Source organism: Ambystoma mexicanum, chromosome 10 (assembly GCF_040938575.1).
Source record: "Ambystoma mexicanum isolate Mex_15411 chromosome 10, UKY_AmexF1_1, whole genome shotgun sequence".
Classification (NCBI taxonomy): domain Eukaryota; kingdom Metazoa; phylum Chordata; class Amphibia; order Caudata; family Ambystomatidae; genus Ambystoma; species Ambystoma mexicanum.
Window position 1 is genome coordinate 1,383,797,963 of NC_090932.1, and position 17,203 is coordinate 1,383,815,165.

The window sequence follows — 17,203 nt, forward strand, 5'->3', positions numbered from 1 at the left end:
CCATTCGCAGGCCTCTGGGGGGGTGTCAAATAAGTGTGCCTTGTTGTTGCGCAGGACTTTCAGTCTAGCCGGGTAGAGGAGTAAATAGCGCAGGCCTGCGTTCTTGAGTCTAGCTTTGGTGTGGTGGAACTGGGCCCTACTCCTTTGAACCTGTAGGGTGTAGTCGGGGTATATTGCGATCTTTGCTGCGTCCCTCTGTATAGAGCCACCCATTCTGGAGAAGGCCAAGATGGTTTCCCTGTCCTTGTAGTTGAGGACTTTGGCTATTATAGGTCTGGGTGGGTTCCCTGGAGGGGGCCGCCTGGCTAGGGAGCGGTGGGCTCTTTCTATGGTGAAGCCCTGTGACAGTTTTCCGGCTCCAATTTCGTGTATGAGGAGGTCCTCGATGTAATTAGTGGGGTTGTTGCCCTCGATGCCCTCGGGCAGGCCAATGATTCTAATGTTATTTCTGCGGGCCCGTCCTTCGGCCTCATCAGCCCTGTCTTCCAGGTTCTTCACCTTTTGCGCCAAAATGTCCACTTCCTTTAAAAGCTGTGTTTTGGACTCGGTGTTGTCTCGAACTTGGATCTCGAGGGCGTCCGTTCTGTTGGCGATGGAGCGCACATCCTGCCGCAGTAAGTTCAGGTCGATGGCGACCGCGTCTATTTTGTTCTCCATGGTCTTTTGAAGAGTCATGATGGCCTCTAGTAGCTGGGAGTTGGCCGGCTCGGGCGTCTCGGCGCCCGCCGCCTCGGGCCCAGTCGCTCCGGCAGCCGCGAAGGACTCCATGGTGGTTTGGCAGTGTTTGCTTCGGGCGCCCTTGGTGGTCATGTCCCCGCCGCGAGGCCCCCCAGTCCTCGGCAGGCACTGTGCGGTCTGTAGCCTCTGGATGTACTGATGGTCCGCTGTCGAGCGAGGGATACCCGAAGCGGGCAGTCCTGTGCGTGTCGTCGGAGTCGGTACTGCCGGCTGGTGTGGGGGGAAGCTTTCGCGTTCCGAGGGGCCAGTCTCCCGGTGTTCGTGCGCTGGTTGTCCCCGGGCCTTGCTCAGGGTGCCGACGGGATGTGGGTCATCGGCCCGCCGGGCAATGCCAGCGGAGTGTGGGCGCCTCAGCTGCTTGGCAGGGTGGCTGGGTGCTGATCAGCTTCGAGGTCCGGTGGGGGTGTAGTAAAGGCCGCGCCAGGCGCTCCCCCCCTCCGACTCCTTACCGCTTTCCTTCGAGGCTGCGGGAGCGCGGCCCAGGCCCCGCGGGTGCAGGCGCCCTCTTCGGATCACTGTTGGTCGGGCGCCCAGGACCTCAGCGAGCTCCTTCGAGATCGGTTGCAGCGCTCCGCTTACAGCGAAGGGCCGGGACTCACAATGGCCGCCATTTGCTGTGCCCGCCTGGCGTTCCTTTCTTTTCGACGTTGCGGGCCAACGGAGGGACGCAGGGCTTCCAAACTTCGACAGCGGGCGGATCAGGCTTTCGCACGGCTTGTGTGCTGTTTTCAGATGTTTGTAGTTATATAAAGCAGTAGTTGGCGGCGGATCGTTAAACGTATCGTGCGGAGCTGCACCAAACACGTCTCTCCTACATGGCGGTTAGCCACGCCCCCTCATCCTTGTCAGTGTTTGGTTGTAAACGCAGTGGGGAAGCAAGAGTGTCAAGAAGGCTGCCCTTCTAGAAAAGGTTATTCAGAAGGCGAGGAGCATAACTTGCTGAAGTGTTGGAAAGTGCGAAAGAGTACTTATGAACAACAAAGTGAATTTACCTTTCCCTGAAACATTGCTTACATATCTGATGTTATAAAGTAATGAACACTGCAAAGCTGTTCTTAAGCACAGAAGCACTTGTTTGTGAATTACTGATCCAGCAGGGAAGTAGACCAGAGCAACAATCTTTTGGAGTAGTAGACATGGCATCAGAGTAAACCAGGTGTGATTGAAGTACCAGGTAGAAGTTGATGAAGTGCTGTGAAGTGGTGTTAACATGTTATTCTTAATGACTTTCATTGCTGAAGAAAGAACTGTATAAAACTGCAGCAGAAGTGTTATTTATCTTCAGAAATAATAGGTTGTGGTAAAGTATCCTGACAAAGACAATTTATGTTGCTATTAACGACTAAGGAAATTTCAAGACCAGTTTGAATCTAACTTTTGCAAGAGGAAATGAAAGAACCTTTTGTGTGGAACCACTGGAGTGTTGGAACTTTCCGTTGGCAAGTTGAGGTTACAAGGAACTCCTGGTGGAACTTTGTTACAAACCAGGATTTTCTTGTTTCTTTTTGGAACTGTGGAGCAGAGTCCTGCTTGAATCTGGGGTAGGGGAATTCACCCAGATTATAAGGAGAGACGGGTGTCCTATTGTGAATTTAACTGTGAATGTAACTGTTATAATTGTGTTACCTATGAACTGCCACGCGTTACAGTATTGAGTTACTGTATTTATAAGTGTGAGGGACAGATATCTTTTGTTAGAGTGTTTCCTATAGTTTATTTTAGACAGGGAAATACTCATCAGAGTAGGGATAGTGTGGCGTTTATCCAACCTTTTAATTTAATTAAATGGCATCTTTTGAAAAACCTTCAAAACGTTATCCACCTCACATTTCTGACACCTTACAACCTTGAAGCATATGTTGTCCAATCTCTGTTAAACAGGTGCAGTGCAAATGGCTCAATAAGAATATGCTGTGCCAATTTTAGGATTGCGGGGACGTGTTTGTCCTGCCTGGCTTTACGCATGAGTATACTGTTTAGTATAGTCAATGGCGGGATCTCACTTTCCAAAACCAGTTGACATCATTCAACCTTTGACATTGGGCCCATTGTAAACCACCTAAGCAGCATGGTAAGAAACAACTACGAATTGTGGGGGTCAGAGTTAGTTGAAGACGTGGATTTTGTTGGCCTTTCAAAACACGTTTTAGCAAAGCCAAACGTTTTGGCACATGAGGGGAGCTGATAAGGTGACGTCTTTCGATGGAAAAAGGACACCAATACTCCTTCTGTCAAATATTTTCTCAGTACTCAGCTGAAAACCCTTTCCTTCAATTCGACATCCAGTGATCGGCCCAACTCAGACATAGCCCACTACACTCCTGGGGAAGGGCCAGATCAGCCTTTTAGTGCCCCTACACCTCGTGTTCATTCTGGGAATTGACATGTCAGGGTCTTGGAACCCTTAGTGCAGAGAGGGACTTTTCGAGACCTCTATATGGGCTGGAGGCTCTGGCTCTACATTGCCTGTTAATTGAGTCACTCCCACTCCCACCTGCCTCTAGATGGGCTGGGAGGAACCCAATGCAGTCTGCTTCCTCTGCCCTGGTAATGGGGGCATCTCATTCTCACATATATGCAAACACTAACTCAGATACATACAAAACAGTCTTCTGTTCATCACACTTTGCATCACCTAAATTATCCAAAACCAAAAAGAGTATTGATGGACAGATGCTGAGTTCAATAAACTGGTGCCAAAAATGTGCCATGGCAGCTTTCCCACAGTCTGTGCTGTGACCAATCACCTGCTAAAGATGTTTCTTAGGACTATTAATTTTTAGAAGAGAGACTGAATACATCCAAATTGAACTTTTATGTTAATGATCCCGTGAAACTGCTGTGAAGTTGGTGAGAACCTCCGAGCCACATGACTCTGAGAAGCTGAAATCACCTTGACACCCATTATTGTGCAGATCCTGAGAGCTCCAATTCGCTGAGAAGTTGCTGAGACATGTGAGCCGCACGTCACTGGAAGGTTGGTGGAATACTATGAATCCCAATCTGTAGGGAAAATGGTGAACCATTGCCATAAATCATGAGATGGGGATACTGATAAAATACTGGGAGTCCTGTGGTGCCTTCGAAAGGTTTCCCTGAGCTGGTGTGGTGGAGGCGCCCTATTAAAGTAAAAGGTTCCCCCTTCCCGTGCTGGAGCAGGGCGTTTTTTTATTTTTTATTGTGATTTAACCATTTTTTTTTTTTACACAATTTCAGATGTAACAACATATATACATTACTTTCAGTTACCATCTTTACACAAACATAATTTACTTTATTAAAAGAAGATAAACTACCCCCCAACCTAATCAAGTCACAGCAATTAACATCCAAACTAAGCAGGGAATGTTATAAAGGACAAAAAACAAAAATGCCAGAACAAGAGAAAGAAAACAGGAAAAACAAAGGAAAAGTCAATCTTATATTATAACATTACATTTTTGAAGAACTTCTATCACTTTTATCGTGAGCGCTGTCTCATGGCCAGCAAACAATCTGTCCCAAAACATATCTGCCAAAATACCATCCTGTCTATCCACAAATCTTTGATGAAGAGTTACTCTTGTATCCCAGGTACCCTCGCACTCCATCAGTAGATGTCTTAGTGTCTGCTTCCCAGAGTTTTTACAATTAGCACACAGTTTTTGAGAATCATCCCCATCACTTATTTAGAGAGAACCTCTCCAGCATGCACCAGGTTTAGACGAACCGTTCGAAAACGTGGTCTCACCCTCCAGTCGGGGAATATCTTAAGATATTTTGGAACATCCAGGTGATTATTACTAGATGATTAACTAAACATGACAGGATAATGATTCAAATGATTTGTGAAACTAAAACTGTATTATTAATTACACATTGAGATCTATCAAGGGAACAGAGAAGAGGGTGAACAACTCCTGAAGAAGGGGATTACCTACCCCGAAACGTGTAGAGTGTTACACTTTAGGATCATCCATACTACATAAGATTGATGAACTTTTGAACATATGTTAGGAATCTGATGAGTGTAATTGTTTACCCAAAAGAAACTATTGGAAATTGGAATTTGATCAAACTGATTTGATGTGCATTGCTATGAATCAATAATTTTTGTATCAGAACAATTGTTGTACCCTATGAAAAATGAACTAAATATTCATGTGTGTGAGATACTATAGTAACTTACATATTGTCTGTTTATACAACCACCTTTGGGTGTTTAGGGGACGGGAGAGTTCCCTAAGTGTGTGGACATCTGTTGGTCTTACATTTGTTAAAACAACCCAGTGTCAAGGTTGGTTTTCTCCCCAGCACCCCACTAATTAACTTTAACTCATCCATAATTGCTTACCTAATGGTGTGCACTTGGCCAACAGGAATATAGACTTTTGTTTTCCCCTTCCCAGCTCATCAAGGCATCTTTGACCCTCAGTGAACCTGCGGACTCAGGGACAAATGTCTGTGTGTATAAAAGATGGCTTGAAAAGTCCACAATTCAAGCCATTTTTTATAAACCTAAAAATGTTTTTAAAAGATTGCTTGAAAAGTACGCAAATCATAAGGTATGCAAACAGATACATAAATATTATATATTTGTTTGCGTACCAATGTTCCCTCTAATTTTTTTGGGCTGTGTGTCCCAAAGATTAGTTGCGTGCGGGCTGTTATTCAGTCATGTGCACAACTGAGCGATGCGCCGGTGGTGGTCGGTGACTCGGGGGCGTCGACAGGACACCCACTAGTGAGCAAGTGCTTGCTTAGTGATCCGATTCCACAGTGTGCAAGCGAGGAATGTGAATTTGCGGCACAACAAGCTCTACTTCAAGGGACATTTGGGTGCTATATTCGTCCTAAGACTTTAGCTCATCTCAAATTGTGTCCCTTTTACATCTCTAAAAATTAGCAAGATCTTTTGTTTTATGATGGGTTGGTACTACAACAGAGGGGTTCTTCTAGTGGAACACAGATTCTGCCTCACAAATTAATATTAGTAGCACAGCAGTGGCGCCTCCTTCATTCTCAGTTCACTAAATGTATGGAATATAAAGGAAATGCTTTTTATTGGTTTAACGAAATAAGCAATACATGAACATGATTAATGACAAAGACGACTTAATAGAAGGGGGAGTATGGATGGACACTGGACAGTTAAATAAAAAACACTGAATCGTGTAATGTCAGATTGTCCTGGCCCGGGCTCTATTACATCACAAATGCATCACTCAGTCAGGATTGGGAATGATTCCATCCATCTCAAGCATGCAGGACAGACAGATATTACACATCCTCCAACTTTAACAGCACAGGGAAAAGATGGAAGAACGCACTTATGGAACACAGCAAAAAGAAATGATTAATAAGACATGAATGGACAACCACATGGTGTTTAAGAGATGCTGGCATAACCAACTGAAGACGTCTCTTCCCTAACCAGCCAGAAGGAGAAGTTAATGGACACACACTGAGGATGGACCCGGCCCGGCAATCAAGTGTAGCAAATTGCGAGTATGATCCAGGGAAACAAGAAAACAACACACTAAGAAGGTGTCGCACATGAGGCAAGAGAGGACAGCTCAGGGCAACGTGCTCGCCTTGCAAGCAAGATGACGCAGAGCAACACAGGTTCGATACCCAGGTCCACGCTTAGAAACCTCTATTAAGTGCGTTATAAATAATTACAATTACAAGAGCGGGGCATACCGGGAACCAGCAGGTGCATAAGCCAACTGAGCTTCTTTACTGGACCTGCACAATGGGATATTCAAGTTACACAAAGAGCAGCATGATCTACAATCCATTTTGCTTTCTTATTGGAATTGTGACCAGCAAGTTACATGCATACCTCAGCAGCAGAATCATTAAACTATCGTTCAACCCAGTGATTAAATGAGCCACCCTATGTGGAAGCTGAGCTTGCAACCTGCCGGTTGCACACATATCTATGCAATGCAGCAGGCAATTGAACCCACTGCGTTACCAATCTTTCCCATTACTAAACTTTTCAGACGAAAATGAAAGTCTATGGAAAGTAAACAGCAAAATGCCATTATTTTAACATATTTGCAATTGTATTCAGGCATCTGCCACGACCTGAGCATGGTTGAACATGTTCAATTCCCGCGCACACGTCTCCACCAGAACCCGGCTTCCCGTGAACTGAACTCTACAGAAAAAGACAACTATTGGAGGTTAAGCAGCAAATTTCTCTCCCGCTTTTCATGTTTTGGTCACAGTGTGGTCGGACAGGCCTGTTTTTAGAGTTGAACGCAGGACAGTTAGGGCCTGGGTGCACCTGGCACTTTACAGTACGTACTGTGGTGGAGGCACCTTCCCTTGTTTTCCTAAACAAAGAATCAAGTGAAATCCGAGTCTGGGGGTAATGTATGTCGCTGGGATTGGTGGGCCATTATTGTGTGCAGCGTGGTCATTTCTCCACAAGGTGAATGGATCACACAATTATGTTGTTCACCTGAACAAAGATTTTAAACTGCACATATATCAGTCGGATCACTGCATCTCAGAGCGCCACGCCAAGGATGTGACGTTTGAATGGAATTCAATAATGCTTTATTTGGATTAACTCCATAATGATAAAAGCAGTAGATTCTGAGTCCGACCCTATGCAGTACTGCAGAGCTGGTTTAGAGCTCTGTGCTGTCTCTGGTGATTGGCGATTGCCCACTTCAGACCCGCTCTTGCCAGAGAAGCACGAGCATCTTATGAAATGTGCACCTCTTGTGAATCTGAACCCCCGGCGGCTGGTAGAATAAGGGCACGGCCCGCTCCCTATAAATGATAAACAGCAACAGTGCCTGGAAGCATTTCTGCCGATGGTGCAACTAGATGCACTGCACAGTAAGCGTGTGCCCGATCACTAACACAGTACCTGATATACTAAGCCACTGCTGCAATGGGAAAGCGTCAATCATATAACAGTAGAAATTACACTATTTTTAAATGATGTGCTAGGAGATATCATAACACAGGTTTTGAATGCGGTGCTAGGAGATGGCCTGTGCTAGTTAATAACACACAGTGCTGTTGTTGGGGAGAAGCTGTTCCCCCCCCCCCAGGGCAGTGGGGGGCCAGCAGCCATACCCTCACCAGCTATGGGAGGCCCCAACACCTCCCATATGGCCCCCAGAAATGCAACAGAGTCCCAAGCAGGCAGCAGCATGTTTCAAACTGCATTTATTTCTAGGCAAAGAAAAAAGAAAAAAACAAAAGAAAAGCACAGAGCATCGTGCATCGCGAGTTCAGGCGCCGTCTCCCCCGGGGCTGTCTTGCAAGTAAGCTTTATAATCACACTGCAGGCTGACCTCACAGAATTGGATCAGCTCCCAGAAACCTATCTCCTCCTGTTATTGGCTGCAAAGTGGTAGGTTACCTATGTAGCCCTTACAGAGAGCCTGATAATTGGATATTAACCTCTTGCGTCAGTGGGTTGATTTAGCTGTGCCAGCCCCCATTACCTAATTCTAATCTTGTTGCAATGTGACTTTGTTCCCATAACTTTTTAGCTGAACAAACAGTTCGCACCTGGGCCCTGGGCGCAGATTGGCTGGGCTGCGCCATTCTTGTTACAAGTTATGTTTTACATGTTGTGCGAGTCCTTGAGAAAATGTCTTTCTTTCCCGGAAAGAAAAAAAAAAGCACACTGGGTTGCCGTGATTTATTCGCATTTGTGGATAATTAAAAAATGTCTGTCTGCAGAAAGCAATTTTATCTTGAACTTGCGGCCTTGGCAGGTCGGGCTGGGTTTTTGCGAGGAATGTTGATGAGGCTCCCGCAGCCAGTGTTCAGTGAATGAAATGAACTGTCTGTGCATTTAGACAATGTTAATTCATATAGGCATTTGCAAGCCTTTAAACAGGGATTTTTGTGTTTGTAGATTCTGATATTGCAGCATTGATTCTAATGTAGCATGGAAGTTGCACTGTTGGTGAAGTGGGTGTGTTTCAGCATATTTGTCACCCATGGGTGCGCTGGGGCCTGGTTCAAATGATAAGTGCGCTCCTTGTTCTTCCTGCTGTTCTTCTATGTATGCGCTTGGGGTGAGGGGGCATGGGTTTGGTCTCGATTTTCCCTCTTCACTGTGGTGCAGCACCGCCGTTAGACCATCCAAAATAGAGGGTGGGGAGGCTTTCTTCCATGCCTGTGACCTTCGGACTGGGCATGCAGTCTGCAAAGCCACAGATCATTAAAAGAAAACTAGAGATCAACAGGGTTCAGGCTTTCTGAGGCAAATGGTGGGCGGAAGCTGGGTAGCCTTATTCACTGAGGACCTGATGAGGCACAGCAGAGTACAAAAACAATGTGAGAGGGCTTAGTACACAGACAGACCATACTGAAGTGGCATAGAAGGGGTGGAAACAAGGCACAGCGCAAACTGCCAGAGTGGAGAAAACGCCATAGTCTACTGGTGCCAGGCTGTAGCGATCAGTGAAATGTTAAGTTGCAGAGCGTGAAAACTTTTATCTACAAGCAGTGAGGGTGTAGAGAAAGGTGCCATGGAATGAGAAGCCAAAGTGAGAGTAAGAGGAACTGTGCAGGAAAGCAGTGCAGTCAAGTCAACATCCGATGATTTAGCCAACATCAGTTTGTGAGAAACAGTGCCACCAACTCAACAGATCCCTGGACGGTTATAACACTAACTCAGACACCAAACCAACATGCAAGGTTCATGAGACATGCACATGAGAGGGGCGAATGAGTCAAATGGGCAAGATTGGGAAGGAGTAAGGAGGAGGCTGGGGAACCCATAAGCCACAAAGGGTCTGACAATCCGTCCCTCAAACACTATGCTGCAATGTGTCACTGACACTGTATACTCATCAATCATTCAATGATAATAAGGGATGGTGGATCAGTGCCAGCCAGCATCCTACCGCCTCATCCTACTCATTGTAGTCAGACGGAGCTGCTGGACACGGCCGCCTCTGCTGTACACTTTCCTGGCCGTGTGCCTGCCCCCGCCCGTGCGCTCCAGCAAGGGTGTGGCTGAGAGACTCACTGAGTCTACACCCCCCGCCCACCGCGGCCTGGCACGCACGGACACAGAGCACACATTTAAAAAACAAGGTGACCGGAACACCTGGTCCCCTCGTGACCAATGCATGTCGTCAGCAGGGAGAGCAGGCACGCACCACCTGACCCAGGTCAGGCTGGCAGTGTCCCTGCGCTGGGACGAACACCACACGGCTGCCTGCATGCGGCACACATGCTGCCTGCCCTGCTGAATTTCATTGCCGGAGCTGGCTCCTGCGGTGTGCGTGCGCTGCGGTGCAGCCTGCAGGCAGCAGCCACAGAGTGGTGGTGGTGGGTGGCTGGCCCGGGCAGAACACATCACTCACGATCACTGTGAAATATGATAGATGGGGCCCGGGAGCGCTATAACCACAGTGCGCCACCAAGGCCTCTGCAGGCCCAGGCCTGCTCAGAGTCAGACACACCGTTTATAAAGAGTGCCGGTGCTGAAAAATAGTGCCGGTGCTCACCACCGGCAAACACTCTGGCACAAATTAAGCACTGGGAATGGTGCTTTTTTTTAATGAAAGTAGTGCCGCTCTGAGTGCCCAAGCCAACTGCTCCCATATTTCTTCGCTCAGAGTCGCTGGTGCATACCTTTTTACAATCCGATTCCGTGTGAAGCTGAAGAGAGGGTCCTGCTTCTCGGATTCAACCCACAAGTTTGCAACGCTTACAGTGTATGTCGGCCTGAAAATAACTGCTGGGGGCCTGGGGCATGTGCAATCTGCATTCACACCACACTGGAGCTGTTCATGGTGCCACGCCTTACGCACGAGGGCCGGTGGTTGAAGGGAGCCGTGTTTGATTGGCTGTAGCAGCGCGGCACGTGCTGCCAAGCGCTGATGCAGCCAATCGTATTAAAAGTATGGTGTCTGTTCACTGTGCACAGCTCCTGATTGGCTGAACAAAATACTGATGAAGGAAGGGCACAATTTCTGTGTGCGCGAGGTAATTGAAAGAATATGCGCAGCTTCAGAATCAAAGATGTGCAGCCGCACAGCCGCGCACCTTGCAGGGAACGTACCTTATTATGGTTTGTGTACTTTTGAAGCCATTTTGAACTACACAAACCATAGTAAGGCACGCAATCAAATATATAAATGTAAGCATTTATATATGCATGTACGTACCTTACTATGGTTTGTGTACTTTTCAAGCCATCTTTTATAAACATGTTTATAAAACTTGGCTTTCATAGTACACAAACCATAGTAAGGTACGTATACAAATATATAAATGTATACACGCATGTATATATTTGTTTGCGTACCTTACTATGGTTTGTGTACTTTTCAAGCCATCTTTTATAAACATGTTTATAAAAGTTGGCTTTCATAGTACACAAACCATAGTAAGGTACGTATACAAATATATAAATGCATACACGCATTTATATATTTGTTTGCGTGCCTTACTATGGTTTGAGTACTTTTTTTAGGCCACGCCCATCCCCCAGGCCATGTCCCCAAATGAGGGCCCCCCCCCCGTCGATTTTTTTACCCCACTTAAAGCCCTGGTAACCTCTGCTAAACCAGGGGCTGGCGTCACCGTTTTTAAGTGAAAATCTCCCATGTCCCGTGCTGGCACCAGCCACGCTGGGAGTGGGGGTACACAGGGGCACATTCTGTGTTGCCTGGGGCGCTGCCGGGGCAAAGGCTTGCCCTGATGTGGGTGTTGGCGAGTCAGGACACTACTTATGTGCCATTTGCAGGGTAAACACCTTCCGCATGTATGGCTCTTACAGCCAAGGCACCCAGCTATGCTGTACCTGGGATTTTCTGCGTTCCCCGCTGATTTAATTTTAACCGAATTACCAAAGTGAGTGGATTAGTTGTGGGGACATCACGTGATCGCGGGAGCGTGTTCTCGCGAGATCTCGATACACGGGATCTCGCGAGCCCACGCTCCGCAGGAAAACGTTCCCGTTTCAGAGTTGGCGCCCTGCCAGCTAGAGCGGTCGTACAGGAGCGCTGCTCCTGATTACAGAAAGAGGAGAATCAACTCCAGAACCATCACTACAGCTCATAGGGCATAACACCACAGCCACTGGAGGCTTCATGGGGGCCCTATGAGTTTACGGCGTGCCACCGGTGAGCACAACCCTTCCACAGTGAAGCAACTGGGGAAGCACAGGACTTGGTCAGTTAACAGTGAGTAAGCGCCCTGCGCCACCAGTCCGCCTTAAGACATTCTCCCTTGTTCTCAGTCAATAAAGACTGTCAGAAACCCTACTGCGTCCTGTCATCTATTCAGGCCACAACATATCTGGCGACGAGGATACCTGAAGTCCCACGGACCCACCATGCAAGGCGCCACGCCACCCCCTGCGTTTCTCCCCCTGCCAGGGACACCGGCGATTCCGTGGATGCAATGGGAACCCCTTTTTTCCACCTACTTGGAAGCGGTGGGCGGCACGCGATATGCCCCCATCAGGAAGAGGGCGATGCTGTTGAATGCGCTAGGGGTTGAAGGTCAGCGTATCTTTGCAGGCCTTAAAGAAATACCGGCGGCCGACCAAGACGCCGATGACGACGACGTGTACAAAGAAGCCACGCGTCGCATCATGAAGAGGTTCACTAATAAGGAGAATATTGTACTGCATAGGTTGAGATTCTACACTCGCAAACAGGAAGGGAGCGAAACCGTGGATGACTACATCACCAGGATGAGGGAACTCGCTTCTCTGTGCGCCTTCGGAGAAAATGCAGAACAGGTCATCTGCGACATGCTCGTCGTCCACACCAACTCGAGGAAAGTGCAGGACAAATTCATCCAGGAGAAGGAGGTCACCCTCGATAAAGCCATCCAGATTGCCAGGGCGGAGGAAGAAACCTCCAGCAGACGCAAGGAGGCGGGAAGTCACCTGCCTGTGCCCGAAATGGCGGCGCTACAATGGAGAGGTCGCAGAGACAAACAATCCCGCGACGGCCCCAAGGACAAAAGTCCCAGGAAAAAGGAGGCACCGAAATGCTACAGATGCGCCAGTCTCAAGCACATGGCGAACGACCGCGACTGTCCCGCCAGGAATAAAGAATGCTCCAAGTGCGGACGCATTGGCCACGTGGCTCCAGCATGCACGTGGCGGGAGAAAACCGTGTCCCGTGTCGACGGTGACTGCACCTCCACCGATGAGGATGAACTGCTGGACAGACCCATGGTTGTCATGGTCAATGCCCCCCATGCCAGGAGAGAAAAGCCCCACTGCACCATTAAAGTGGACGGAATGGAAACGCGTGTCATGGCTGACTCGGGATCCGACCTCACCATTCTGCCCATCGACACGTACAAGGAGATGATGGGACAAGAAAGAGTGGAGATTAGATCCACCAGGCAAAAACCCACCGTGTTTGGAGGGGCAACGGTCGACCTGTTGGGCTACATCAAGGCCCGCATCGATTTCAAGGGGAGGTCTACCACCACCAAGGTGTATTTTTCCCCCAAAGGTCCAGCCGTGCTGGGGTGGGATGACCAACACAAACTCAGCATGAAACTAGATCCCAGCACTCCGGAACAGGTGCTCATGATCTCGTCAGGAGCAGCGCAAAACTATAAGGAGATCTTTCCAAACCTGTTCTCCGAGAGACCGGGAAAAGTGAGAAACTTCGTACACAAAATTCGACTGAAACCCAACGCCACCCCAGTCAAGCACAAAGTAAGGGCGGTACCTGCCACCGCAAGACCAGCTTTGGACGCTCACCTGAGGAAGATGGTCGAGGAAGGAACCATTGAAACCGTGGAATCCTCGCAATGGCTGAGTCCGGTGGTGCTAGTTAAGTAGAAGTCCAGCAACGACCTCAGGATCTGCATCGACCTGAGAAGCCTGAACTTGGAGGTGATCACGGATAGCTTCCCGCTCCCCAGCATCAATGAGATCGTCCTCATGATGAAAGAGGCGGCCATTTTCTCGAAGCTGGACATGCGTGATGCCTATCACCAGATTCCCCTACACAAGTCCTCCCGCCCCCTGACGGCGTTCATCACTCCTTTCGGCACCTTCCAATACACCCGCATGCCTTTCGGGTTATCGTCCGCAGCATCCGCATTCCAGAGGATGATGAACTCCCTATTGAAAGGCCTCACCAATGTCTCATTCTTCCAAGACGACATTTTGGTATATGCCAAGGACAGCGAGACCCATGACAAGGCGCTCAAGTCAGTCCTAAGCAGACTTCAGGAGGAAGGCATTCACCTACGCCATGAAAAGTGTGTCTTCGGGGTGAACAAAGTAGAGTATCTTGGGTACTGCATCTCGAGTGATGGGGTGAGCCCCAAAAGGAACCTCATGGAGGCCATTACTGAGGCGCCGGCGCCGATGTCTAAAGAGGAACTGCGCTCATTCTTAGGCCTAGCTGAGTACTATGCCAAATTCGTCCCCAGGTTCTCTGAGACCACGTCTCCCATGAGGGAGCTTCTGAAGAAGGGGGCAGCGTACTCGTGGGGCCCAGAACAAGATGAGGCTTTCGGCGAAATCAAGAATAGGATTCTACACGCGCCGTGCCTTAAACCATACAACCCTGAATGGGACACCTACATCACCACTGACGCCAGCGCATGCGGCCTAGGGGCCACCTTGACCCAGAAAAAGGGCGACACAGAGAACATTGTGGCGTTTGCATCCAAGGCATTATCCTCATCCGAGAAGAATTACTCTACGGTAGAGAAAGAGATGTTGGCATGCGCTTGGGCCGTCGACTACTTCAGATCATACGTATGGGGGACAGATTCAAGTTGATCACCGATCACAAGCCGCTAATCCACATGCTGAGCCCGGGCGGCACCAAGACGGCCACCCCCAGACTGGCCAGGATCGCCGCGAAGCTCCAAGAGTATACCTACGAGATACAACACATTGCGGGCTGGAAAAACGCACAAGCGGACTGCATGTCCAGGCTCCTCAACCAAAGCGCCCCCGGCACCACATTCCTGGAAGACGAATGTGTCGTTGCGTCCATCGGCGACCTGAGGAACGTCGAGTACATGGAAATGAGCGAGCGCCACTGGCAAGAAGAGTTCGAGCAGGACGTCGCTCTAAGGCACGTAAGCACCTGGGTTCGAAATGGATGGCCCAACGAGAGAGCGATCCCTGAAGGCCTTCGTCCCTACTGGAAGGTGAATGAGGAAATTACCGCCATGAACGGTCTCATTCTCAGAGGTGATCAAATCATCCCACCCAGCGGAATCCGTAAAGTCATACTGTGCAGAGCACACTCGGGCCACTTAGGGTGCAACATGACCAGAAGAAGGATACGCGACGCATACTGGTGGCCAGGTATGGACCAGGACGTTCGGCAGATGGTCGATAGGTGCCACGAATGCTCCAACAGCGACAAGCGCCTAGCCGTGAGGCAAGCCCCCATGCTGCCCACCGAAGTCCCCAAAGGGGTGTGGCGAAAACTGGGGCTGGATTTCATAGGACCGCTGGACAACATGCCCCCTGAGCACAGATACGGGATAGTCTTGGTCGACTACTTTTCCAAATGGGTGGAAGCTGACTTCACCCCGGACATCACTACGGGAACAGTCATTGAAACTCTCACCGCCATATTTCAGCGGGAGGGCCTGCCCGAAGAACTCGTCACGGACAACGGAGTCCAACTAGTATCCAGGGAAATGGAAAAATTTCTCAAGCTTAACAAAATCAAACAGCGGAAAGCAAGTCTATACCACCCACAGGCAAATGGCCTAGTCGAGCGGGCCAACCGCTTCATCAAAGGGGCTCTGCAACTGGCCCACGCCTCGGGCCTAGACCCATACAAGACGGTCAAAGAAGCCGTAGCGGCTCACCGTCTCACCCCCAACGCCGTCACAAGTGTTTCTCCGTTCCATCTGCTGAGGGGGAGAAGGGCGGCATCCTCACTGGTACCACCATGGCTTCAGCAAGTGAGGGCCGACGAAGACGTCGACATGGCTGACGTAACGTGCCGTATGCAGCGCAACAAAGAAGCAATGAAAGCACAGGGGGACTTGCGCCGAGCCGCTCGACACACACAAGTCAACAAAGGGGATCTGGTGAAGATACGACTTCCCCACAAGGACACCATCACAGGTTCCAGATACAGCAGTCCCATAGAAGTCATGGAGAGAGGGACAAACCACATCCGCACCAGCGATGGCAGGAGATGGAATCTAGAGAGGGTAGCCATGTACCGCAGGAAAGATGATACTGTACACTCCCCTGGAGACACTGGAGGAGATCAGGTCTGCCAAGAGCCATACGAGAACCATCATCTCCCAAGTGGAGACATCATAGAGCCGCAACATCGCAACGACTTCGCAAGCTCCCTTTTCCCAACCACACCCAGGGGATCACAGCAAGGAGCTGGACAAAGAGATCCCGATTCACCAGCACCCTCCCAAGGACACTTCATCGATCCCGCTACATACCCGGATCCTGGCAGGCCCCAGAGAGAGAGAAGGAAGCCCGGGAAATATGCGGACTTCATCATGGAGTGACCTCCCATTCCTTTTTCCCAGCAGAGGAGGTGTGTGGGGACATCACGTGATCGCGGGAGCGTGTTCTCGCGAGATCTCGATACACGGGATCTCGCGAGCCCACGCTCCGCGGGAAAACGTTCCCGTTTCAGAGTTGGCGCCCTGCCAGCTAGAGCGGTCGTACAGGAGCGCTGCTCCTGATTACAGAAAGAGGAGAATCAACTCCAGAACCATCACTACAGCTCATAGGGCATAACACCACAGCCACTGGAGGCTTCATGGGGGCCCTATGAGTTTACGGCGTGCCACCGGTGAGCACAACCCTTCCACAGTGAAGCAACTGGGGAAGCACAGGACTTGGTCAGTTAACAGTGAGTAAGCGCCCTGCGCCACCAGTCCGCCTTAAGACATTCTCCCTTGTTCTCAGTCAATAAAGACTGTCAGAAACCCTACTGCGTCCTGTCATCTATTCAGGCCACAACATTAGTAATATCGTAAATAACTCAACTGACCATCATTTGGGAGGTGCGATCATAATTTACTAAGGTTTCATAATAAAATATTGGAAAGTTCGAGCTGGATCACATTTCAATGTCAGAGCACGCGCATTATAACTTTGTCTGGCGGAGTTACATAGCTCTCAACTCACACGCTTTGTAAACAGCTGACTCACCCGCCAAGCCTCCTGCACGCCCATTCGTTTCAATGGGCCTCTCACCCGCCAAAAATAAAATCGGGTGTTTCCACCCGCCTTTGCGACATAAATGGTTGAGAGCTGAAATGCCCACTGTGTGCATTCGCTCATTCCCTGGTCCGGGCACAAATACAGCGCCTGGACATACCTAAAAATCGCGCTGTAGTCCTTCCTCTGTGCTTTTGTAACTTGGGACGCTTTAGTAAAATTCCAATAGGAACAGTAGAGGTCCAAAGCTAGGCCAATCATATCTCTCCTTTCAGCAACGACAGGCACGCTCTGGTGCAGGTCAACAACCAGGCCGCACCCCCTATTTGCGATTGGCTG